Source organism: Pinus tabuliformis, chromosome X (genome assembly GCF_031772625.1).
Source record: "Pinus tabuliformis cultivar Carrire ecotype Pingquan chromosome X, CPIR1, whole genome shotgun sequence".
In the NCBI taxonomy this organism is placed as follows: Eukaryota; Viridiplantae; Streptophyta; class Pinopsida; order Pinales; family Pinaceae; genus Pinus; species Pinus tabuliformis.
Window position 1 is genome coordinate 1,509,711,387 of NC_142308.1, and position 26,018 is coordinate 1,509,737,404.

Consider the following 26,018-nt stretch of genomic DNA (forward strand, 5'->3'; position numbering starts at 1 on the left):
TGTTTGTACTCCTGCTTCTTTCTGCCCCACAATCTGAGATTCTGGATGATTCTTTTGAACATATCTGGATGGAGTCTTCTCTTCTATTCTTGCCTGCTCCTCTGGTTCTTCTTGAGGTTCTTCTTCTTCTTGAGGTTCTTCTTCTTCATCATTCTGCCTTTGAGGGTAGCCTTCATATTCTTCAATGTCTTCATGATGAACTTGCCTAGGAATATATCCCTTCTCATCAACCACTACATCAATGCTGTCAACAATTCTACCAAGTCTTTTATTGTAGCACTTGTATGCTTTGCTATGTGGAGAATAACCAAGAAGAATGCCTTCATCTGCTCTTGGTTCAAGTTTTCCAAGTTGCTCATCAGTATTCTTAATATAACATTTGCTCCCAAAGATTTTGAAGTGCTTCACCGAAGGAGTCTCACCACTCCAGAGCTCATGAGGTGTTTGAGTGCTGTTTACTCGGACATTTGTTTTGTTAAGAATAATAACCACAGCATGTGCAGCTTCACCCCAGAAAGTTGCGGGAGTACCTGATTCATCAAGCATAGCACGAGCCATTTGTTGGATTGTTCTGTTCATTCTTTCCACCACCCCATTTTGTTGAGGAGTTCTAGCTGTAGAGAATTCTCTTCTTATCCCATGTTCTTCACAGAAATCGAAAAATTCGTTTGAGGTAAACTCCCCACCTCTGTCAAATCTGAGGCACTTAATTTTGTGTCCTGATTTATTTTCAACCAAGGCTTTGAAGGATTTGAATTTTTCGAATGCTTCATCTTTGTGCTTCATAAGCCCTAACCATACAAACCTGGAGAAATCGTCAATGAATAATATCAAATATTCTTCTCCTCGAGGTGTCCTTTCCCTAAATGGACCGCATACATCTGTATGGACTAGCTCAAGAGGTATGCTGGCTGATCCTTCCTTCTCTGGAAAGTTAGTTCTGGTTTGCTTCCCAAACTAACAAGATTTGCATATAGTGTTGTCTGGAATTTTGATATCTGGAAGACCACGAACTGCCTGATATTTGCATGCTTTCCTTATTTGTGAAATGCTTAGATGCCCCAACCTCTGATGCCATAGACAGTGTTCATCATCCTTGCTCAAATAGCATTGTTGTGGTCCTTCTTCAAATATGTATAGATTATTTGGAGTCCTTCTTCCTTTGATCACTGTTTTACCTGTATCAAGATCACGAACACAATATCCATTTGATCTAAATATTACCTATGTTCCTTGATCGCACATCTGACTGACACTCAAAATATTATGCTTCAATCCATCAACATACAAAACATTTCCAGCTTTGACCTTCTCTTTTAATGGAGCAACACTTTTTCCTTTTATGGCTGCAGAGATATCGTTTCCAAAAGAAACTTTCTTCCCCTTTTCTAATGCGGTATATGACTCAAGCTTTTCTTTGTCCCCTGTCATATGCTTCGAACATCCGCTGTCAATGTACCATAGACTTTCTTGACCTTCTGCATAAAAGGCTATCCCACATCTTTCTGGTTGCGGTTCCTTTATTCTCCATGTTCTGACATTTGAGGTTTGTTCCTTCTGAGTTGTCTTCCGGAACCTGCTCCTGCATTCAGAGTCTTCATGACCAAAGTTATTACAGATAGAGCATTCAATTTCATTTTCAAGAACCGAAAAGTTGTTATAAGTCCTTTTCATGGTTCCAGTCACTCTCCCTTGCTTTTGAGCTTCTCTAGTCATGATTTTCTTGTAGGCAACACATTGAGCTGCTTTGTGACCGAAGTTATGGCAAGAAAAGCATTGGCCATTAAAGAAACTTCTGCGATAATCAGATCTATCATCCAACCGATTGTAGCTTCTATTCACATTCATTCTTGGAGCAAATTGGGAAGATTTTACCTGTGGCTGATTGTAGCTTCTATTTGTCCTTAAGACAGTTTGTCCCTGAATTTCTTGATGGTCTTTCTTTTTTCTTGAGGTAAACTGTCCTTGATTCACCTGATGACTTTTATTTGGCTTTTGCTCGCTTCTCCTTGCTGCATCAAGATAACTTTTAGAGGTAGAGGCTTGAGATGTTTCTCCATTATATCCAAGACTTGTCTTGATCAGAGGAGATCGCTGCACATTGATAATCTCATCCAAGGTTTCAGATCCTTTAACAAATTTAAGATTAATCGCTTTTGTTTTCTCAATCTCCTTTCTAAGACAAACAATCTCACATTCCAATTTTTCAAGATGTTTTTCCTTTTCAGCTAGTTGACATTGTAGAGAATCAATAATAGCACTCTTCTCTTCTAAGCAAACTTTGAGATCTTTCATTTCTTCACAAAAGCCTTCTACATCTATAGCATCCATGTAGTCATCATCTTCAAAAGCCATTAAAAGTTTATATCTATTACCTTGTTCATCTTCATCACTATTTGAAAGACCATCACTATCTTCATGAGTGTAGTAGCTTTTCTTCTTTTCATTTTGTTTCTTGTTCCATTTAACAGGTTCCTTTCCCTTGTCATTCTTAACTTTGTGAGGACATCTGGCAGCATAATGACCTACTCTTCCACAAGCAAAGCATTTAAAAGGTAACTTACCTCTGAACCTTCCAGAACCCCTTTGAAGATTTTTGACAAAATTTGATTCTTCTTCTTCATCTTCTTCATAATAATCTCCTTTGCCTGAAGCTTTGAAAGCAGCTTCTCTTCTGTCTGATGGACCTCCTTTTCTCATTTCATAAGCAGTTAGAATTCCATGAAGCTGAGACATAGTAAGAATTCATAGATTTTCCTTTTCTTCTATTGCAGACACTTTAGATTCAAATTTGGGGGACAATGACCTTAGAACCTTTTCAACCACAATAGCCTCTTTTATTTCTTCACCCAAGTTTTTCATGCAATTAACAATCTCATCAACTCTAAGGAAATCGTTAGCCACACTTTCATCATTATACATTCTGAGAGTCTCATACTTAATCCTGAGAGTTTGAAGTTTAGCACACTTTACCTGTTCATCTCCTTCATAGCTCGTGACAATCTTGTCCCATATTTCTTTTGCAGATTTATAGTGAATTACCTTCATGAATTCCGATTGGGATATACATCCCAATAGAGTACTGACTGCTTTCGCATTTGTTTCATATTTCTTTTTCTCGTCTGCATCTGTAGGAGTAGCTGAAGGAAAAGTGTAGCCTGTCTCTACGATGTCCCAAACTTCTGTACCAAGAGATTGAAGATAGGTAGTAACTCTTACCTTCCAATAATTGAAGTTTGTCCCGTCAAAAACCGGTGGCCTGATTGATGCTTCTCTCTCATAGTTGCTCATGATGAACGATCTACCTTCAAGCGATCAAGCTTCTCTGAAGGACCTGCTCTGATACCAATTGTTGGAAATAATACTGAGAGGGGGGGTGAATCAGTATTATCAGAAAAACCTTTTCATTTTATGCTCAGAAACATATACGCTACTTCAGTTAAGTGCAACAGCGTGTACACGCTACTGTGTCTAAAGAAACCAGCGTATAACAAGAAAACTTATGATTCAGTAGCTTATCTTCAGTAAATGCATCAGGACATTATTAACCATGATAGTAAAATAGGTGCAGTATAATAGAACAGATCATCACACAGAAAACACACACATGAACACCATGATATAAGGTGGAAACCCAATGTGGGTGAAAACCACCTGCTGCAAGTCGTCTCTATCTTTCTTTAATATGAAACTTCAGTTTACAATCTTTTGTACTGGTGCAGCCTTATACCAGTACGCAGGTTACAACCTGTTGAAGGCTTCAACCTTCTCTCATTCTCCAAACTTCCTTAGAAGGGAGCTCCAACCCCCTTTCCTCTTGTACTAGCTAAGATACTAGTACGTAGGTGCTGGCCTACAATCTTCTTTCCTTCAGGTACCACTTTTCATACATTTTCAGACTGGATATTCCTGAAGCACAACATTACAATATGAAGACCACGATTCACTCAACTTTCATAACAGATCATTGAAGCACAAAACACCCAATACTAGCATCATCAATCTTTGAATCACTGAACCACTGAAACCCTGTCAGCACCAGTCACCAGAACACAGAGCAGACTACAGAACTCTGCAATAGCAGTCAAACCCAACTGCAACCCCAAAAATCAAACTTCAAAAGATATACGCTACTTCAATGAGAGAAACCCGCATATACACGCGCTTTTACCAAAGACAACCTGCGTACAGATCTAAAAATAAATTCTCTTAACTTGCAGCTGTACCAGACATCAGTTAGACCCAGAACATAACATTACGTCAGTATGCAGATCTAGAAATAGGCATAATCAACCATATCATAATAGTGCATTTCAAACCATTAGATCCCGATCTGTCCTTAGATCTAGTCTTCCATCAACCGGTGTGATCTCTCCTTAGCTTAGATCAAGCAACCCAGAACCTGCATACAAGATCTCTTTGTTTTTCAGATATTCAAGACTTTTCAATTGTGTTATGCCTAATGATCTTCTTCTCCTTATATAGCCTTAGGCCTTGCTCAATACCAAGGGCCAAAACCATAGAAATCCAATACCATCAACTTCAAAACTAGGGATCAACACGTCCGTCGAGACACCATGGTCCAAAACCATAGGCACAACTTCCAAGGAATAACCGCCACAGACCAAAGATAAGTTTTCCACATACACGCTCTTTTACTGAAGCCAACCTGCGTGTACACGCGACTTGGTATATAGTGAACCAGCGTGTATATATTTTCTCTTCATACTTGTAGTCTGATCATCAATTACTTGCTGCTATCCTTCTTCACTATGATTTGTCATCAGTGTGATTTGCCATCAAGGCCAACATTGAAGAAAACTCTACAAAGTTTGTTCACCTAATGAAGGGTCGATGGAGAGTTTCAACTATCCAATAAATCGTCTCCTCGGGGAGTATGCACATTGTTGAGGTCTCGAGGACCTAGTTGTTATAGACATTTTTTGTCACTGCAACCCCAATCATACATGTCCATAAACCAAGGGCTCCTAAGTTCCTAAAAGTGTTGCTTAACACTCTAAAGAAACAAGGTTAGCTGATTACATCATCTCCCAGAAGTTCTCCATGAAAAACTACTTAGAAATGGTCAAAACTGGACCATACTGATTGCTTAGTGTTGAGGGTACGATGCATCCCACCTAAAACCACATGGGAGATGCGATGCATACTGAAAATCCCTTCTATAGGTTGCGATGGATGAGAATAGAAAAGTGGCGGAGAGAGTTTGTGAGGTGCATGATCATGGAATCTTCCAGAAACTTCTCCTGTGACACTTGCATCTCAGAATCGCCCAAGGATGAGTAAGAGATCAATGAGATCTCCAAGTGGAATCAAGAACTACCAGAGAGAAGACACTGATCAAAAACCTAGAGCTGACTAACACCTCTGCAATATATATATATATATATATATATATATATATATATATATATATATAGATCTCCCATCCTAGAGATCCAGAGGTGGAGAGGCTAGAATTTTGTATCTTGTAAGGAAGTGCTGCTAGTATCTTGGTGTAACATCATAGTGTTGGGTGATCTAAGCTTTTCATGAGGTGAAGAAGGGCTTTCTTGCTGAGAGGATGACGCTGGGTTATAACAATTGGTTGTAATCCTATTTTCTATTCTTGATTATTAATAAATCTATTCACGTTTTCCTCCACGTTCTTGTATGATTGATGATATATGAATTTTTGTGGTCAATATATATCTGGTCCTATATTGTTTATGATAGTAGATCTCTATTCTTGGATAGTGTTATGCTGCTTTGATTCTACAGGTACTCTTTGAAGCTAGGTAAACAAGGAAGCAAGTGGCAAAGGTCTATCAGAAGGGATAGGAATCAAGCAAGGAACCAAGCGCAAGACATAGGTTGGTCTCCTTCTTTCCCCTCTTATCTACTTCTCATAAAGGAAAACGAAAGTGGTTTTAGTTTGTTTGTTTCTTAGGTAGCTACCAGCCTTAGTGAGACTAGAAGCTCGGAATAGACAATAGATTTCCTGATAACAAAATGGAAAATCCACTGGGGAGGGAATAGATTGTTTGTTTGTCTATATTTGTTTGCTTTATAAACTTACAAACCGAGTCTGAAGTCAAGCGAGCTAGCCTTTGAACTGCATTTTCTATGCAAGTGAAAAGTAGATCAATGCTGCTTCAGTCTATCTCCGGGTTTTTTTTATGAACTGAACAATCGATTTACAAGCTCTCTAATTACCCTTGTGGTGGCTCTAGTAAGCTCTTTAGATCTACCCCTGTGATTTATTTACTGATTACCACTTTCTTGGCCTAAATCCCTAAACTGAGCTGCACACTGTGACCTGGAACCCAGTTGAAGTCTCGTCCCTAGACCATCACATTGTCTCTTCTTTGGAATCTAGATGCATTGCACTTCCCATGTGAAGTAGATGCGCTGCATCTCACTTTCCATGTGTTACAGGTGCGCTGATCAGACAAGACCTGTTCTGCTCTTAGATTTTGGTTTTTGTGTTCACTCTTTTCAGCTCTATTTAGGAGTTTTGCTATCTGTAGTCAGTATACTTCTCTTGGAACCCCCTTCCTTACCATTATTCCACCTCCATTGTGCAACAAACTGTAAATGTTTTTATGTATTTTGAGCCATTTTGAGTTCTCTTTTACAAAGAAGTAGCGTAATTCAACTGTCGTTTCTTGATTTGAAAGTGTCGCAAGTGTCGTTTTCAGTCATAGAAGAGAATCCAATTGCTCTCGATAGTCAATTACACTGTTACTCTTGTATTTGATTTGAATTAGTAGTTTTTCAAATGTCGAAAGCAAGTTTTCAATTCCAAATCGCAAAGTGTCGTCATTGTCTTCATTTTGTCTTGAAAAGAAACTTGTTAGTAATGTCGCTTTGAAAAATAATTCAGTTTTGCGCTTAGATTTCTTTTTATCATTCACATATTAAGAAGGCTGAAAACAAATACATGCATGTGCATTTGCATTTAGACTATTTGTTGGTTTGATCTAGGACAGTTCATATAGTGTGTGCTCTCTGCTCTATGTTGAAATAATATCATCTCTCTTTCCTTAGTAGCTAGGATTTTCATTGCAAAAAGAAGATTAAACGATTGTTTATCATATTAGATTGCATTTTAGGAATTGTATATCTACATCACACGGTGAACCTGAAAGGAAAATTTCTTAAGCAAGATCAACTGTAAAATAAATTTAATGAATCTAAAAACGCTTTGGAACCTAACGAAAAACATTTAGAAGTCTAGGCTAGAGACTTATTCCGGCATTGTAAAGCCTGGTAACTATTGCTTTCATCGTTGGTTGGTTGATTCCTACACTTTGACACGATAAGTGCCAGTACGGACTTGTGCTCCCAAGTACCGTCGAGTATATATTTGGAGACCGCAATAGGCTTTATCATTTATCCATAGGAAGCCGTGTCTGCCGCCCTATCAATCGCAATGCATTGAACACAGCATTCGGGAAGATTGACTGCCTTACTGTAAAAAGTATTCTGTAGTTTTGGGATTGGTTTGGTAATCCCTCTGTCTAGATTTCCATAGTAGTCTCTTTCATTCCTTTTCAGACTCCTTAAAGGAAAAGGTCCATCTGAGCACTTGTCACTTCAAGCTCATTAAAAATCGAAGGCGACTAGAGTCATCTTTTGTTTTTTCTCGACTCTTAAAAATTGAAAAAGCAAGTTGTGTCAAAGCGTCTAAAATTCATCTAATTCGGAAACATATTTCCCCTTGATTTTTAATTGATCGAGTAATCCGCAATTGTGAAATTAAGTCAACTGAAACCCCATCGTTCGCGGAGGCTTACGAGTCAACCGCCTTTGTCTCCAGAATCAAAACTGTTATGGATGAAGCGAACTCGTTTAACCAGTTCCAAATCCCCTGGTAAAGTTAGAACAAGTGTTCCAACACCATCAGAAACTCCAGTTACTCCAACTATTTCTCGTATCCCTGCCTTTACAGAAGAAGTTCCGCGGCCACCAAAGGACAGTAGAACTGATCCTAGTGTGAAGGTAAACACTTGTATTACTGAACCAGCTCCATCTACAGCTGATTCGGAAGGTGTTATTCCCCAAACATCTGTCGTTGCAGATTTTATACCTTCTTCGGCACTAGAAATATTTTACGAACCTGACAGTCTACCTCCTCCACTTGGTCTGATTTCTATAGAAGAGATTGTGGAGGATCCTCCATCTAGTACTCCATCGCAGTTTGGAGTCAGTATCACTCTATATCCTTCTTCATCAGAAATTAGTCTACTTTTATCGGAAGCTCCTATAGAATTGCTAGGGAATCTTTTGGATAGACTGAAATGTCTGAAAAACCATCGACATCTAGGACTATGTCATCCAACACAGCAACGGCAGAACTTCCTGCTGTCACTCCAACAATGTTTGCCAGCATACCATCTATCCCAACTGGCTCTCAATAAATAGATGGGGCCCACTCAGGGGCTATTTCGACAGTATGGTCTGTTCCCGTTTGTTCATCCGGAATAATATCCAGGAACTGTTATGTTGATTCTGAGAAAATTGATAATTCACGGTGTCAATTTGGGCAGTCAGGTCCTCAATTACAAACAACTCCTTTGAGTATTGGATTACCGCCGTATGATGGGAAATATACCCTTTCATTGTCTCCTCCAGGAGGACAACCATACGAGAGTTCACAACAAAATTTCAGTTATGCTGGAATTACATCTAGCGGTTGGGTGCCAATACTGCCTCAACAACCAAGAGTTGTATATTCGATGCAACAATGTTTACCTATGTAAAATATACCAACTAGGCCGGCTATTGTGATGGTGTCACAAGTACAAGCATTTCCTGTTGTATGCCAACCTCAGGTTTCTCAAGTTGTAATGCAACAGCCTCTTGTCCCTGCGACTCAACCACAATTGCCAACTAGTGGAATGACACATGCCCAAATAGGTACAATTACCCCTCATCTTGGTCGTACGGCCAGTATTGGACTACAACACATGGCTTCACAACCATGGCTGGTGCAATACCAACAACCGCAATTCCAACAAGTATACCAAGGATATGAGCAACAAATCTTTGCGAATAATGGGCAGCTGTATATTCAAAACAGTCAAAATCAACCATTCTACAATGGTTATGCCCATCAACCTTACCAAAGTTACCAACATCAAATGCATTATGTTGGTATGCGAAGACCAACTGTTAAGGAAATTCCATCTTATCCTGGGTATGCTTCGCCAAACCTGAATCAATAGTTAACCTTCGTGGCAACTTTAGAGTTACCGGATCTAAATCGGCTGGCGAACGATCCAATTGCTTACGCCCCTTGGTGTCCAGTGATTCCGCATAAACTTCCGTCATATATTCCTAAATTTAGTGGAAATCCGGGTGAAGACCCATCGAATCACGTGATGACCTTTCATCTGTGGTGTTCATCAAACACCCTAAACGATGATTCGATTAGGCTTCGCCTTTTTCAGAAAATGTTAACTGGTCCGGCAGTGAAATGGTATATTGAATTATCAAGAGCTTCGTTTGATAACTTTAGTACCCTAGCCACTACCTTTTTAACCCATTTTTAGTTACCCATAAGGTAGAAAACGGGAATAAAACTTCTTACCAATTTCAAGCAAACGACGGCCACTCACATATCCGATCATATTCATGAGTGGCGATGTCATCGTAGAATGGTAAAAACGTATGTTCCTGATCAGATTTAGCTGAATGGTTTATTAAGTCATTATTACCTTCCATTACAAAAGATGTGACAAAGGGAGGAGTCATCACTGAAGAGCAAGTTATTGCTCGTGCACAATATTTAGACCTGATTTATACTCAGTCTGGCACGCTCTATGATAAAATTCCTCATGCTCCCAGGCCAAAATTTTCCGTTCCTCCTCCTCCTAAATCGAACAATTACTCTCATACCGATGATGGCATGATTGGTACGACAGACACGAAATCGACAAAGGCTACATCTAAAAAGGCCCATAAGGTTTCTAGTCAAAATGCAAAAGAAGAAATTCTCGCCTCGGAAGTAAATGTCGTCTCAACTGATAAAGGCAAAGAAACCAAGCAACCAGGAGGCAAGAAGAAAAACAAAGGGAAGAAGAAGAAACATGAGGAATCATCACCTGAAAAATATTCTGCAAACCCTTCTAGAGATAAGAAACCAAATCGTCCATGTCTTATATGTGATGAGGATCATTGGACAAGAGATTGCCCATATAAAGCCGATCTTAGAAAATTGTTCAAGAATTCTAAAACTTTGGCGATATTGACTAATCCATTTCCAAATCCATGAACAAATCTGGTTGCTAGTGACAATGCTTCCCTGTCCCAAGTGCTGATGTTGTTGGTTTTGAAATAGCAGAATGATGCTTTGATAACGACAAGGAATAAATATTACGGGAATCCACAGTTGTCGAACAACAAGGATAAAGATCAACCTAGTAGTTCGACAACAACTTCGACAAAAGTTGTGCCGCCGATCATTCCAGAGCTAACAATAAAACCGCCAAAAGAAGTAGTACACAAGTCGACATTTAATCCTCTTGCCAGAGCAGCACAACATTATAATATAGTGGAAGATCTGGCCCAATCACCATCTGCTATGTCGACACTTGAGGTACTGCAAAATTTCCCCTCCCAAAAGCAGGCTTTATTATCAGCAATAGGTGGGATTGACCCAGAGGATTCTAATCTCGTGTCCTTTAATCACAAAGGATATGATCCTCAGTTACCAGCTCAACTAGCTTTCCTCATTCAAGTGAAAGCCCTCAAAAAAACTATTCATCGAACAATTATTGATGAGGGGGCATCTACATGTATTATGTCGATGAGTTGCTGGAAAACTTTAGGATCTCCAACCTTGTCATGATATTTGATGACATTAAAAGCATTTGATGGACGAACATATACCCCATATGGGATTCTAAGTAACTTGCAAGTTGAACTGGGAGGGAAAACAATAGAAATAGATGTTGAATTAATCAACGGAAACCTCGATTACAAGATCCTACTGGGAAGGCCCTGGATATATGGTATGGCTACAGTTGTGTCGACCTACTTTAGGAAGATTGCATTTCCTTTTCATGGAGGAATTACAATTGTCGACCAACAAACATTTCTCCCCAATAGTTCCCAAGTTATGGGAAGCATTCTGATGATCCATGGAAGCCCCCATTTGCTTCAAAATATCGAAGTAGGCCTACTAAAAGACCCTATATTAATGGGAACTTTTGCTCTCCTCCCTCCAATCAATCTAGCGGAAGTGGCGACAGTAGGAACCTACAATATGATATCTTCCATACAAAAGATCTTAGAAAACGATATTAACATGGATCATCTGCAGCTATTGCCTCCAAGTTCAATAGAAATATTATAGCAATCAATGTTTTTGGCATGGGAGGAAAACCCAAATCAACGCTCATCAAGCGTTTGGATAGATAGGTCTAAGGAATATGGCACCCCTTCGGATCCTTGGTCGCAAGTGCATTACACCGACGAAGGAATTGTTCAGTCAATGATAAATGACGAGGCTCCATGGGAAGATTACCACCATCGTTCCCATCTTCTAGATTGTCAAGAAGATACTCCTGATGACCTTCATCATCCTTCAGTTTTTGATTTCCTATCAAATATTGTAAACATGGTGGATTCCGAGCGAAACTTGTCCAATATTGAAGAGACTATCACCATAAATATCTCGTCCAAAACAAATGTTGTAGAGAATATTTATGTCGGAAAATGTTGTTCTCCTTCAGAACTGGAAATATATAATGCTCTTTTTCATGAATTTAGAGATGTCTTTGCTTGGTCATATAATGAAATGCCAGGCATTGACTCGAATATCGTTGAACACGAAATTAAGATGTATCCAGATGTCAAACCGGTACGACAACAACTATGGCAGGTGCACCCCAAGAAAGTTGTTGCCATCAAGGCAAAAGTTGAAAAACTTCTCCATGCTGGTTTTACTTACCCGGTTCCTCTAACCGATTGGGTATCAAACATTGTTCCTGTGATGAAAAACAAGGAATGATTAGAGTGTGTGTCGATTATAGGGATGTAAATCAAGCTTGTCCAAAAGACAACTACCCTACACCCTTTATTGACCAGATAATTGATGAATGCGCCAAATGTGAAATCTTTTAATTTATGGATGGATTCTCCGGGTATAATCAAATAAATATCCGGCCACAGGACCAGTCTAAGACTGCATTTATTTATCCGTGGGGCACATTTGCATATCGCAAATTACCCTTTGGTTTAAAGAACACAGGGGCAGCATTTCAGAGGGCAATGAATTATTCCTTCCATGACATCAAAAAAATTGTTCAACCATATCTCGACGACCTTCCGGCTCATTCGCGAAAGCGGACTGATCATCCGCAGCATTTGAGAGCGATATTTCTACGTTGCTGACACTACAAGATATGACTCAATCCACACAAATGTGTGTTCTGTGTCAGTTTTGGTCGTTTTCTTGGCTTTGTAGTCCTGAATGACGGGATCTGTCTCAACCCATGTAAGGTTCAGGCAATCATAAATTTGCCTCCACCTTCAAATTTGATTCAGATTCAGAAACTCCAAGGGAAAGCAAACTTTTTGAGGAGGTTCATTCCAAATTATGCTAAACTTGCTAAAGGTTATACACGTCTATTGAAAAAAAAGTACCCTTCATCTGGGATCAGGTCACGCAAGCTTCCTTTGATGCTTTAAAAGAATCCCTAATGAAAGCATCATTAATGTAGGCTCCTGATTATCAAAAAGACTTTAACCTATATCTGGCTACAGCAGATACAACCATCGCAATGGCTTTAGTTCAGGAAGACAACGAAATTGAACATCCTGTATATTATTTCAGTAGAAACTTAAATGATACAGAAAGCAAGTATTCCTATGTTGAAAAGCTGGCTCTTTCGAAAAAGTACCATTTTGTCAGATTGCAACCCCATGACTTATATATTGTAGCGACAGTTTTTGGGGGGTAAATATTCGAAATGGATAGAAATTCTTCAAGAGTTTGATCTAGAATTCGTAGAATCCAAATCAAAGAAATCCCTAGTTTTTGCGGAATTACTATGCGATCTACCATCTTCGTCCAACGATGAAACATCTGAAGAAACCATCGTGGATGAATCTTTTTTTCTGATATCTTCAAGCAATCCGTGGTATGGAGATATAATCATCTATCTCCAAACCCAAAAATATAGGTATAATACCTCTCGCTCGGAACAAAAACATATTCGATACCAATCAAAAGACTGCATGATCGTCAGTGATACACTTTACCGTCGTGGTGTCGATACAGTTCTGAGGAGGTGCCTCACCCATGAGGAGGCCGAAAAAGTCCTGAATGATTGCCATTCAGGCGTGTGTGGGGGGCATCAATCTGGTTACGCTACAATGCAAAAATTTTTACAAGCAGGATACTTCTAAACAACAATGTTCAAAGATTGGATAACCGCAGTCAGAAGTTGCCATGCATGTCAAATTTTTGATAGCAAAACCAGAAAACCACCCGCACGCCTGCAACCGATAGTTGTTGTTGGGCGATTCGCCAAATGGGGCATTGATTGCATGACATTAACCCCACCCCGACCGGGGGGCATGGGTATATCATAGTCGCAATAGACTATTTTACCAAATGGGCCGAGGTGATGCCTACATTAGATAACACTGGTGAAAGAGCTGCCCTTTTCTTTTTCAATCATGTAGTCACCAGATTCGACATTCCACAAGCCATAGTCACAGATCATGGATTTCATTTCCGCAATCACATGATGGTTGAATCAACAAAGTCCTGAAGCCGATGCTGCAAAGGATGATTGGAGTCCACAAAAGGAGTTGGCACCTGATCCTGTACTCAGTCTTGTGGGCATACCGAACATCGGTAAGGAATGCAACCGGGTTTACACCTTTTCAACTGGTGTATGGCCCAGAAGCAATCTTACCAATTCAGTGTGAAATCTCGTCCCTCAAACTCGCAGTCGACCTTCTCCCCGGATGATGGTGATAACAAGTCACTGCCTGTGCAATCATGCATAAAAGCCTAGTCCATCGACTCGGCACACCAGTAGTATGTCGCTGCAACCTCAAGGGAAGCTCGTTAGTCCTCATGTCCATAATACCAAGAGTGAGGCCTTCGACCTGGTGCTGCAATGTTGAAAGAGTCTCAACCACGTGAAGGTTGCGAAGGATAGCCCTTCCCACAGCCTCTCCTGCTGGAGCGACAGCTGGCACTCTCAGGCGTACTACTGGCCGAACTGGTCCAACATCTGCATGACCACATGACTTTCGATTAGTCCGGATAGAAGAAAGCACAAGAACATTATGAAAGAAACAATAAACAAAGATATGGTCAGAGGATTTACTAATGACACTCCACTGCTCGCCAGCTGGCAGTACCAAATCCGGATCACCCCAGAAATCCATACCGGCATATGGATACTTGGAAAAAACCATCTCCTGACGGTTGAACCACTCGAAAAAGGTAACAGAAAAGGAAACCTGGGACTGACTAGCATGTCCAGCCATAAGGTCGACCCATCTCTGCATCCATGGCCCAGTCGATGGAGGCAAACCAAGTGAAACATACTGCGGCTGCATCAGCGGGATCTTTTCCAAGGCGAAAGCGGTCAAGATAGAACCATATCCAAAGTTCTTCAATCTTCCATTTTTCACCTTGGTCAGTTGTTCCTTCATCACAGAGAGTATTGCATCACACCAGTTGAACACCTTTGGTTCAAGGCATTCCAAGGCGTACTGCATATAAGACCTGTTGGCCACATGAAGAGCCGCACTACTAGCTAGTCTAGCAAAAGTGAATAGAATGGTCCTCAAGGACCTGTCAGTGATATCTCGGATACTAATCTTGTCGTCCTTACTCGGCTGATATCCCTCTCGACAATACATGTGAATGTAATCTCTCACAAATTCATGCCCACGGTCCGAACCTGATAATGAGATAGGGGCACCCCGCCTCGATAAGCCGGTCAAAAGATAGATGTCCATGACAGTCAAGGGGATGGACTTGCCCCTAATCTAGAACACCTGGGTGGTAGGATCCCATGCATCGAGAAAATATTGCAACAAGTTGATTTGTTGCCTCATGATAGAGATGCGGAAAAACTTGAACAGGCCACAGTTCCACAGTGCATTTACCGTAACCAGATCATGTAAATCAAGCATGTCCTCTTCTTCATGCTCATGTTCTCGCCATGTAACAGGAATTTTTCTCCAATGAATCTCTGAAACAAACAAGAGAAGAGTCAGGATCCTGATTTGGTGAAAAAACAGTGAAAAATTTCCATGAGAAACTGTGCATAAATTTCCCTCTTTGCACCCATCGCACCCCCAGCAAGGTTCCAGGTGGGATGCATGCTGACTGGCCAATGGCCAAGCCAGCATGCATCGCACCTTTCGATATAGAAGAGGTGCGATGGAGCCAGGGTGAGTTTTTCAAACCCCAGAGGCTCAGAAAAACCAGAAAACATGCTCAGAATTCAAAAAGGAAAAGATGAAACTGAAGAGCTAAGGTTTAGCTCCTACCTGGTCTAGACAGTGCCAATAATTGTCCATAGAATCTCCTGAAATCAGCTAGTGAAAATCAAGGGGGAAGCACCTCCAAAGCTCCAACAAACCAAAGTTCAAATGAAATGGTAAAATGAGAGGTAAAAAACCACTTTTGAATTACTTTTCACGCAATTCAAGTAAAATATTAGTGTTTTGACTCATTTTTCAAGCATATGTTATTCGTTTCTAACTAGTTTGATGAAGCAATTGAAGAAGCAGTACAACCGTTGAAGGAACAAAAGTTGTCAATGGTAGAATCAAGATAATCAATGACCATTATATTGAGCAGTTTTAATGTGGAATTCAAGCTCGTTAAAAAATAAACATAAGCAATGATCCTGTTATCCATCCTTGTGACACTGCCATGATTGGAAAATTCCAAAACTTCCCTGGAATTAGCTGATACCCGAATTTATCACTCGTTCCTCAAAAACAACGAGTCTCCTTTAATCTCTTTTCAACTGACTTGTAAAATATAAAAAGATTGCCAAGAAATTTGCCTCTCCAGCTCATTAAAGTGACTGGAAGTGCTATCCCTCCTTTAGATTTTAATATTTTTGGACTTAAGGGATTATTACACAAAAATATTAGGCGCTTGTTTTGTTCGGCACATTAAAAGTACCAAAAATTCATCCCTTTTGTATTGTTTTATACTTTTTCGGACTCAGGGGATTATATCACGAAAAAGGATTATTGGAGTTTTCTTTATGTCCCTTTTTCTGACTCTCTAAAGTTGAAAAGGACCAAGTTATCTTTGTCGTTAAACTCGTTAAAACCGAATAGCGACAAACTTGTCCATACAGACAAGAACAAGTTTCACTATTGCTAGGCTCGTTAAAACATACCGATGGGTTTGCCCGAAGGGAAAATTATAGAACAAGCATATGTTATCCTCCTCAAGCTTGACAAAAATAAAGAGGTACTGGTCAGCAATGACTGGGGAAAAATTGGGAAGAAAACTTGAAGAAACTTTATTGGTAGCAAGTCGCTCTTGAACATGACACTTTCACTTCGCATCCGACTCGAGTTGGGTTGTTCTGTTCACTGGTCATATCACCATTGGTCCATCACACCATCCACATTTGGGGTTAACACTACCAATCCATCATGTCAGTGTCACCGATATGTTCAAGAGAAGTCGCTCAGAGAATTCACGTGTGTCTCATCCATGCAATACATTTACGCTCCATTCCTTCATGACTGCCACCCTGAACCTTATACCACCAGATCGTTTTCACCTCCACTAAAATCATTTGCTCTGTTCCATGTCATTGATGTGGGATTCACTAAGGCCCTCCTATGACAGATCGCTTCTTATCGACATCAGCTCATTATCCAAGAAGTCGATCTAGGAACAACCCTTTCAATACTCAGAAACTTGGATGCCTCAATGGCAAGTTTCTCACTTCCGGTGATAGGTTTACATCAATGGCCTTCGACCGAAAGCTTTTTCGTGGTGTTCGATGCCAAGTCCCTTATTCACACCACGTGAATTGTACTGTAGTACCTTGAGGGTCATCATCATTATCGATGATTCCTCTCGTGCCTGTTAACAGGTTACATCATTGGCTGGTAATCAGGCGATGTCTTTCCATGTTCGACTCTAGAACATCTGTCACATGGATCGACTTGTACTTTGAGTGAAGATCGAACGATATTGAAGACCCCGGATCTAGTTTCGTCCATCCAGGCTACGATATATATTCAGGAAAATAAAGACATCAAATGTACATCATTACTACGCAAATAATCATCCAATCCAAGGGATGATGGCTCTACCAGAATCATCAGTCTACACCCAGATGATTGTCTGTCTTATGTACATGAAAATGAATTTATAAAGCTGAGCATTGGAATGCCCGCTTCAGCTAGATCATGGAAATATTATGAAGATAATTTATTGTATTGTATCTTATTACAGGTCGCCTTCCAGCTTGAAAAAAATTCAGATCCTCATGATAAATCATTTCACCCGCCATCAAAAGATTAACGACCTCATGCTTTAGGGGGCAACTGTTATAGACATTTTTGGGCACTGTAACCCAAATCATACATGTCCATAAACCAAGGGCTCCTAAGTCCCTAAAAGTGTTGTTTAACACTCTAAAGAAACAAGGTCATCTGATTACATCATCTCCCAGAAGTTCTCCATGAAAAACTACTCAGAAATGGTCAAAACTGGACCATACTGATTGCTCAGTGCTGAGGGTGCGATGCATCCCACCTAAATGCACACGAAAGGTGTGATGCATACTGAAAATTCCTTCTATAGGGTTTGATGGATGAGAATAGACAAGTGGCGGAGACAGTTTGCGAGGTGGATGATCATGGAATCTTCTAGAAACTTCTCCTCTGACACTTGCCTCTCAGAATTGCCCAAAGATGAGTAAGATACCAATGAGATCTCCAAGTGGAATCAAGAACTATCAGAGAGAAGACACTAATCAAAAACTCAGAGATGACTCACACCTCTGCAAATATCTATATATATATCTCTCATCCCCGAGATCCAAAGGTGGAGAGGTTGGAATTTTGTATCTTGTAAGGAAGTATTGGTGGTTTCATGGTGTAACATCAGAGTGTTGGGTGATATAAGCTTTTCATGAGATGAAGAAGGGCTTTCTTGCTGAGAGGATGATGCTGGGTCAGAACAATTGGTTGTAATCCTCTTTGCTATTCTTCATTATTAATAAAGTTATTCAAGTTTTCCTACACATTCTTGTATGATTGATGATATATGAATTTGTGTGGTCAATATATATCTGGTCCTATATTGTTTATGATAGTAGATCTCTGTTCTTGGATAGTGTTATGCTGCTTTGATTGTACAGGTACTCTTTGAAGCTGGGTAAACGAGGAAGAAAGTGGCAAAGGTCTATTAGAAGGGAGAGGAATCAAGCAAGGAACCAAGCGCAAGACAGAGGTTGGTATCCTTCTTTCTCCTCTTATCTACTTCTCATAAAGGAAAAAAAAGTGGTTTCAGTTTGTTTTTTTCTAAGGTAGCTACTAGCCTTAGTGGGACTAGTAGCTCTGCATAGACACTAGATTTCCTGATAACACTAGTCCATCTCTTGGGAGAGTGTTTTCACTGGGGACCTTCTTCCTGATATTTTGGTAACCTTAAGCCACAAAGCCATATCCATGCATAGGTAGGGATTGGTAAGAAAACTATATCTATAATGCAAATTCTTGAAACTAGCTGAAATTGAGCGAGCAAACTCATTGCTAGATACACTATAAAAGGATAAATTTTTTAAATATCCTAATTCAAGAAGAATTTTCCCCTCAAGTTGATTGTTTAACAAAGCTTAAATTTTCTAAGGATCCTAAAAATGCATAAATATCACATGTTAACTAGTTGTTTCCGAGATTGAGGTACGAGAGGCATGGAATGTATGCAAGCTCATCGTCAGAGGCCCAGACAGTTGGTTATTGCTTGCACTGAACTTTAAGAGGTTCCTCAAATTTTCAATATATGCACAAATCATTTTTTTGAACTGATTTTTGTCAATGTTTAGATATTGGAGATTAATACAGGAGTCCAAGGGATGAAAATTCCCACTAAAATTGCTCACAAATATAACCAACTCAAAACAAAAGTTCCTCCCTATGTATATTTCTAGGTATTGGGCCCTCAAAATCATTTCCTGAATAACCAATCAGCCAAATATTAGAATGTGTACACAATTTCTATGGCAACCAACCACTCAAGTTGTTATCAGAAAGATTTAGGCTTGTTAGGATAACAAGCATTTCTAGTTTTTCACACTGCACAGGCAGGCTCATCAATCATGTAAATTAATCTCATGGATGTAATGTCGAAGTATCCACATGCTAAACTATAAAACTTCTTATCTCAGAGTATTTTCTTTCTCTGGAAGGTGATCCTTTGTTTTGAGCCAGTGGAGGGTATGGGTTTCTAGTTCCTTATTTCCTTCCCAGGAGGGTTTCCTATGCACAATGTAGGTCCATGTGCTATATAAGAGTGGAACCTCCAAATTTATCAAATCTCTCATTCAAGATGGATTACTGATATCAACCAATACTTATGAGTCATGATGAATACTTTCTTGAAACTAGGTGAAAACTCGATTTGAATAGTCCAAACTCACCCAAAGCTTTGTGAAACTTTCTCAGAAGTCATTATGTAATTTCCTGGAGGAAAACCAAAAAAAATCTTAGGATAGGATAGAGTGAAGCCCACATCAAGTAACAGTGTTTATAAAACTAGAAATTGCACCAAGAGGTGCAAAGGAATTCTGAAATAAGGAGACAACAATGTGGAAGCAAACTATCTCCTTGTGCTACATGACAGAGCACATCATCAATGTTATCTTATGGGGACTACAATGCCACATTGAAGGGGAAAAAATTTCTAACCTCTAGAGCTAAAGAAGCACACTAGTCCTTGCAATTAAAAGTGGTCATGTCAATGGAGGTCATCTCTACTTGAGTCTTATTTTTCTATAGCATCGAGAAGTGGTTTTCCATATATATGTTATGAGATCAAGTTATGAAATCGGATAAATAAAAAAGGATAACAACTCTTTTCCATCCTTTTAGAGATGGAATGAAGTTTGATAGACAATTTTACTATTGCAATAATGCTCTGGACTAAGTTGTCTCTTAATGGGCCTGAGTTGATTATTTCCCCAAACATTCATGTGATATTGAGTCAACTAAGCCCTCGAGGAGTTTGGTAAAGAGGAAATTAAAATATCGGTATAGTGGTAGTGGGAGAAATACCTCAACTCCAACACAAAACAAAGGGGAGCTAGAATTATAACCCTAAAATATATACTTTCAAGTCTTGACCATTTTAACATAACTTAGCACCAACAATATCAGGAGAAGAGTGGCTCACCTGTGCAAAGTGGTTTTCACTCATCTTTTTTTCCATCTCATTGGATAACAAAACGAAATGTTTGTGATGATAATATGGTACGGTTGCTAGTTTGAGAAATAAATAGTAAGAAATAGACCTGAGCTGAGAAATACGATAACCAAAATGTGTCATGGATTGTCAATCCATCTTCGCGACCCTCTTGGTCTAAAGTGGTATACATTATCTATCCACATACTAGAATCGCCTTTCCTGCCTGATACTTTGAGTCCAATATGGCCCAAAGAAATGATTGAGAGCTCTCCTTCCTTGAATCCCATTTGAGAAAGGAGAAGCCTTACCGCATTTAGCCACCTCCTTGTTTAAGTTTTTCCCCTACAATGAATCTTTCACCTTTGTTTATAGTGCTATAATACAGGCGACCTAGAACTTTTACATACTCCAAGGGACATAAAAAATATTCGTTTGTTATACAACCATTTCCCTCTAATGAATTAATTGCACAACTATGAGCTACTCTACCATTTAAACCGAGAGGTGAGCAGCTAATGGTGGAAACGCTCTTGTACACTAAATCAACAACCTGTTTGATATTTGTGGAAGTCTAATCCATGATCGTGGTGAGAGAAATATCATGCTATGAAGTAAACTATTGACTTGATATATACCTTCGGATTCTATAATTTTGAAATGTGACTTAAAATTAAACCCTAAAATCAATCTATTGTCTCTACCAATGACCATGTGTTGAAATTGATTTTAAGATTTCACATTTCAGAGAACAGTTGAAATATTCACAAGTTCCACTAAATGATACAGGATTTCATGATAGTGTAGAATCTTACACGTTGAATACTGGGGACAACTTCCTCTTCATTGAATAACCCTTATGCTAGTCAAAATTATGATGGTTGTCCTCTATTTTGGTTTATACATGGCATTTCACAAATTTTCCTTGCTGTCACATGTGGTTGTCAAGCCATTTCATTCCATTAATTTACATGTTAGAAGGCACCCATGGTACATTAATCACTTAATAAATTCATTCCTTATGTTATCTTGAATTTATTTACCACTCTCTTGAATTTATACATGCTCATTCTTCAATTGTCTTGATGTGTTTGCATTGTTGTTTGTTGAAGTTGAGAGTATCCTGTAATTCTATGATATTTTCTTGTGATTGAATCCTGTGAAACAAAACCATGGCCTCCACATCTGGCGAGAATTATCCTGTGGAAGGAGTTTCTATCGCCACCAAGGAAGTTATTACGGCGGAGCCTGAAACAAATGTTGAGGGGCCCAAGGACACTAAGAAGGTGAAGGCTCCCAAGGGATCCAAAAAAAAATAACAGGTGATGTTTTTTGGTGTAGAAAAAGGGAAAAATAAATGATGCATTCAATAGCTGCATTGTCTAGATTGTTTTTGGGAAGAATCTATCCTTCCACAGCCCTTCTGCAAGATTTGTTGTAAGTTCCTTCTACAATAATCGTCATGGAGTTGTTGGAACTTGTTGGAACAAGAAGAAGGCACAAAGGCATTTGAAGAATGGTGTTGGAATTTATATCACTGGAACCTATGAGCTAATAGTTATATATGTTCTATGTGTAAAGTAAATGAGACTCGAAGAACCCTGTTCCGAATGAAGGGATTGATGACAAGGAAAAAATGGTTTCCATGTGTTTAATTTTTATGGGATGGAATGACGAAAGTGGAGAAAAGATATTGGTAATGCTAAAAAATGTTTTCCTAGCCAACTCTATAGAGAAAACATGTCTCAGCATAAATATAAAAATTGTGTTAAACATGTGAAAGATATCGTCGACAAAGCCACACTGTATAAGGATCCATGTGGGTTGTTGGGTAATATGCTATAAGTCTTGTTCCAAAGGAAGGAAATAAGGAAACTTTTTGGTATCCATTTCCTCTAGTTGGGCCTATGTATTCATTAACCATAGAAGCTCCATGTAAGGTTTCAAATTCACTCAACTATCTCACATATTTCCCGCCTCTTCTCCTTTTTTTCTTTTGAGATTATTTTCCTCTAACTCAGAAACATGGACTCCACAATTGATGTTCAATTGAAGATCGATGAGAACGACTGGGTTATTAAATAAAAGGAAGTTTTGATCTAGAAGAATAAGAAGAAGTGAGGAATTATGTATGCCCATTTTTAATGTGGCCAAAGAGTTATTGGCAGTGAAACTTGAAGCATACACTCCTCATGTCGACTTCCATCGGCCCCTACCATCACTAGAGATCAGAGATATATTATAAGGAGTACTACAAACTTCAACTTGCTCGCATATTAAAAAAAGAATCAACGAACTCAAGTTTGAGTTAGTAGTTTTGGAGGATTTTAAGAAGCTTGAATGGCGAATCTGTGGTAGCTACCACAAGTTCCTTGACTACAACAAAGAATCCTTGGTGTGGCTCATGGTTCTCGATGTGATATTCCTTCTCAAGTGTTTGGATTTTTATGTGAGGCATGATATTAAAAACTCTAGCACAGGCTTCAAGAATATTGAATGATTCCTAGATCCGAGTGGCTCCAGTGGACCCTACATTTCCATTTTCAGATATCTGATGATGCTTGAAAATCAATTTTCGCTCTTTTTATTGCAAATGATTTCAGAATTACAGTTGGGTTTTATATATGGAGTAAATTATACTAGAAGAACCTTACATGAAGTGATTGGCAAATGGTTTCCATGCATTGAATTATGATAAGAGGGAACGACAAAAACTCGGTGAGGAGATTGGCTTGGATGTGTTATCACAAAATAAGACCCCTAATAGGTTGTTGATTAGGAAGACTTTGAGTAACTATTTCAAACCAACTTTTGGCTGAGGCTTAGCCTCCTCAACCTGAGAGGGCTCTCTCACTAGGTTAAAGATTTTGATAAAGATTAGATGGCTAACTATATGAAACAGGAGAAAAATATGAATGGTTGAACATGATCAGTAAACATCCATTGGGCTTATGGAGTCAAGAAATGCTTCAGTATGACAATAATATTAACTTTACATGGAAGTCAGGGCATCTGGAGTTCAACATATTAGTAACACATCATAAATATGTAGGAAGACACAGTCTACAAATACATGAAGGAAGTTAGAGCATAGCCGACGAGTTCTAAGTAATCATGCATTCATACTAATGCAAGTAATGAAATGAAGGAAACCATATGGAGAATTTAAACATTGAACTCTTTCTAAATCCTGAGGAGCAAAGCCAAACCACTGTATTACATTAAAACATAGTCTTACACAAAAGCACATTATGAGTGTTCTTTGAAAAATTTCCAACCATTGATCCATTAGATCTTCTCCCATATATAGAGTTCATTACATGACTTAGATTCCTTCCTCCATCATGAGGGGAATTCGAATTCTTCCTACTATGAAACCAATTCATGCTTAAACAAACTATTAATTACAACTAGTTGTTAACTAACAGTCCCAGAGACCTAATACAACTAGGAGTGTAACTCCTTATTATTACTAAACCACCTTAACTAAAAATTAAATGTATTCTTTGATAGCTGCAACCTCATGAGGTCAAATTTGATGAAGCTTCCCACATTGTCACCTTACTACTGATGATACACCCTAGAAATTAGGGAACATGTTTCCCTGTTTTTAGGTTTAGGATCCTTGAAAATTGGCACGTGGGACAGAGCCCTTACCTTCTAATACATGAAATATTTTACAAAAGTGAAGGCTTTTCTTGTATTCCATGCTATCTAGAACAAAAACCTCTCTTGGTTTTTTAAAAAACTTCTCCAGTTGTCCAGAATCTGTCCTTGAAAGACATGTGTAAAATAGGAAAAATCTGTTTTCTGAAATTAGGGTTTCAGAGAAAGCTTAGTATCTCCCAACTAAAAACACTTATGAATAAAGTGAGATTGGTTATTGCATTTGGAGAGTTTATTAAGGGAAATATCCTTCGAAATTCCAAAATACCTTTTCCTATGACCAAAAACTGATCTTGAAAAAGACTGCTAAAACCAGAAGACAAAGCTTGACTTTCAGCAGTTTCGTAGCGCACGTTTAACCATAAATTCCTCCCACCTCAGAACGAATTTGAAGAAACTGAAAGAGGCTTTTGTAGTTTAGTATGTTAGGAAGAAAAGGGTCTTTCAGTTTTCAAAATTGAGTCCTCCGCTGCTCAAGAACCCTTCTGGAAGATGACTAGTATAAGCAGAAAATAGAGCTTTTTATGTTGAAACAGGCTTTTTCAGGGGTTTCGTAGTGCGCTACGAAAACTCCTATTCCAGTCCAATTTCTTGGTTTTACGCTACGAAAACTCAGAGGCAGTTTCTTAGTGCATGAAAACCTTGAAGCAAGTTTGACATATGGAAATTTATGTGTGATGTGGGACCAGTGATTGGCAAAACCAAAGTGTTGACCTATTTTGACAATGCCAACAAGGCTCCCTTCTAGTTCTTAGACTCTAAGTCAAACCATGTAAAGACTAGACCAAGACTAACACCAAACCTTTGGAATCCAACTGATGTTCAAAATTTAGATTTTTTTTTTTGAGGGATAACAGGATGAACAGTATTTTCTTATCCAATTCCATAGAGAAAATGCCTTTCAGTGTAAAAATGACATAAATATAATTTTTAAAATGTACATGTGACAAATGGGTTCCGAGGAGGATACCCCTAACCCCATCGACTCTTCATGCAATTAAAGAGGGGAGTGATGAGGCTTGCCACCGCATGCATGAAGTGTGCGGCTACAATTATATAGAACACATGGAGTACCATATTCTGGAGGGTTCTCTTGTATCTTCTATGAAGTGGAGAGGGCTTATAATACCCATCAATGAGAGTATTATATTTTACAAAATCAAAATGAAATCCCTCTTTCTCCATCAGTATCATAAAATCATTTTCTTTTTCCAAGTTACCATATTTGTATAAAGCATGAATTATTATATGGAAATTAAAAGCATTGGGAGGTATTTGTCTCTTACCCATTTCAATATAGATTTCCTAGCATATTGATACAATTGGACTTCAATAAACCATTCAGAATGCTAATGCATGGAGCATTGTGAGGAATAGAGTCAATCAATTCCATTAGCTTGAATATCTGAGCAGTGTCCTGTGCCGTCCCACACTGGACATAAGCCTTGATGAGAATATCAAACACCACAAGATTCCAATTGTACCAATTTGAGGTCTTTAGAAGCATATTAAATACCTCGTCACAGGTCTCATTACTTGATATTAAGTGATGAATCAGGGTTATTGCATCTGAAAAACATTTTGGAAAACCTTTGAATATTGACTATGACGCACCTGCTCTGTAAATTGTGCCTTACTCTGTTTTTCCCTTCTACCCAGTTGAAGAATTAGAAGGCCATTTCTAGTTTTGATCTTTTCCTCACCAGAACTTGTGTGATCATTAATGGGGGTAATGTGGAAGATATTGAATCCTATTATAAGATATCCCATCTACCCTGTTTGATATCTTCGTAAATCTTAATAATGAAGTTACCATTATAGTGGGAAAAATGTGTTCAACTAAAAGGCCTCAGATTCCAGTAGGCTATAAGGAAATTTTGTACAAGGAACATATTTTTCAATGTAAGTGATGAATTATCCAGGGACC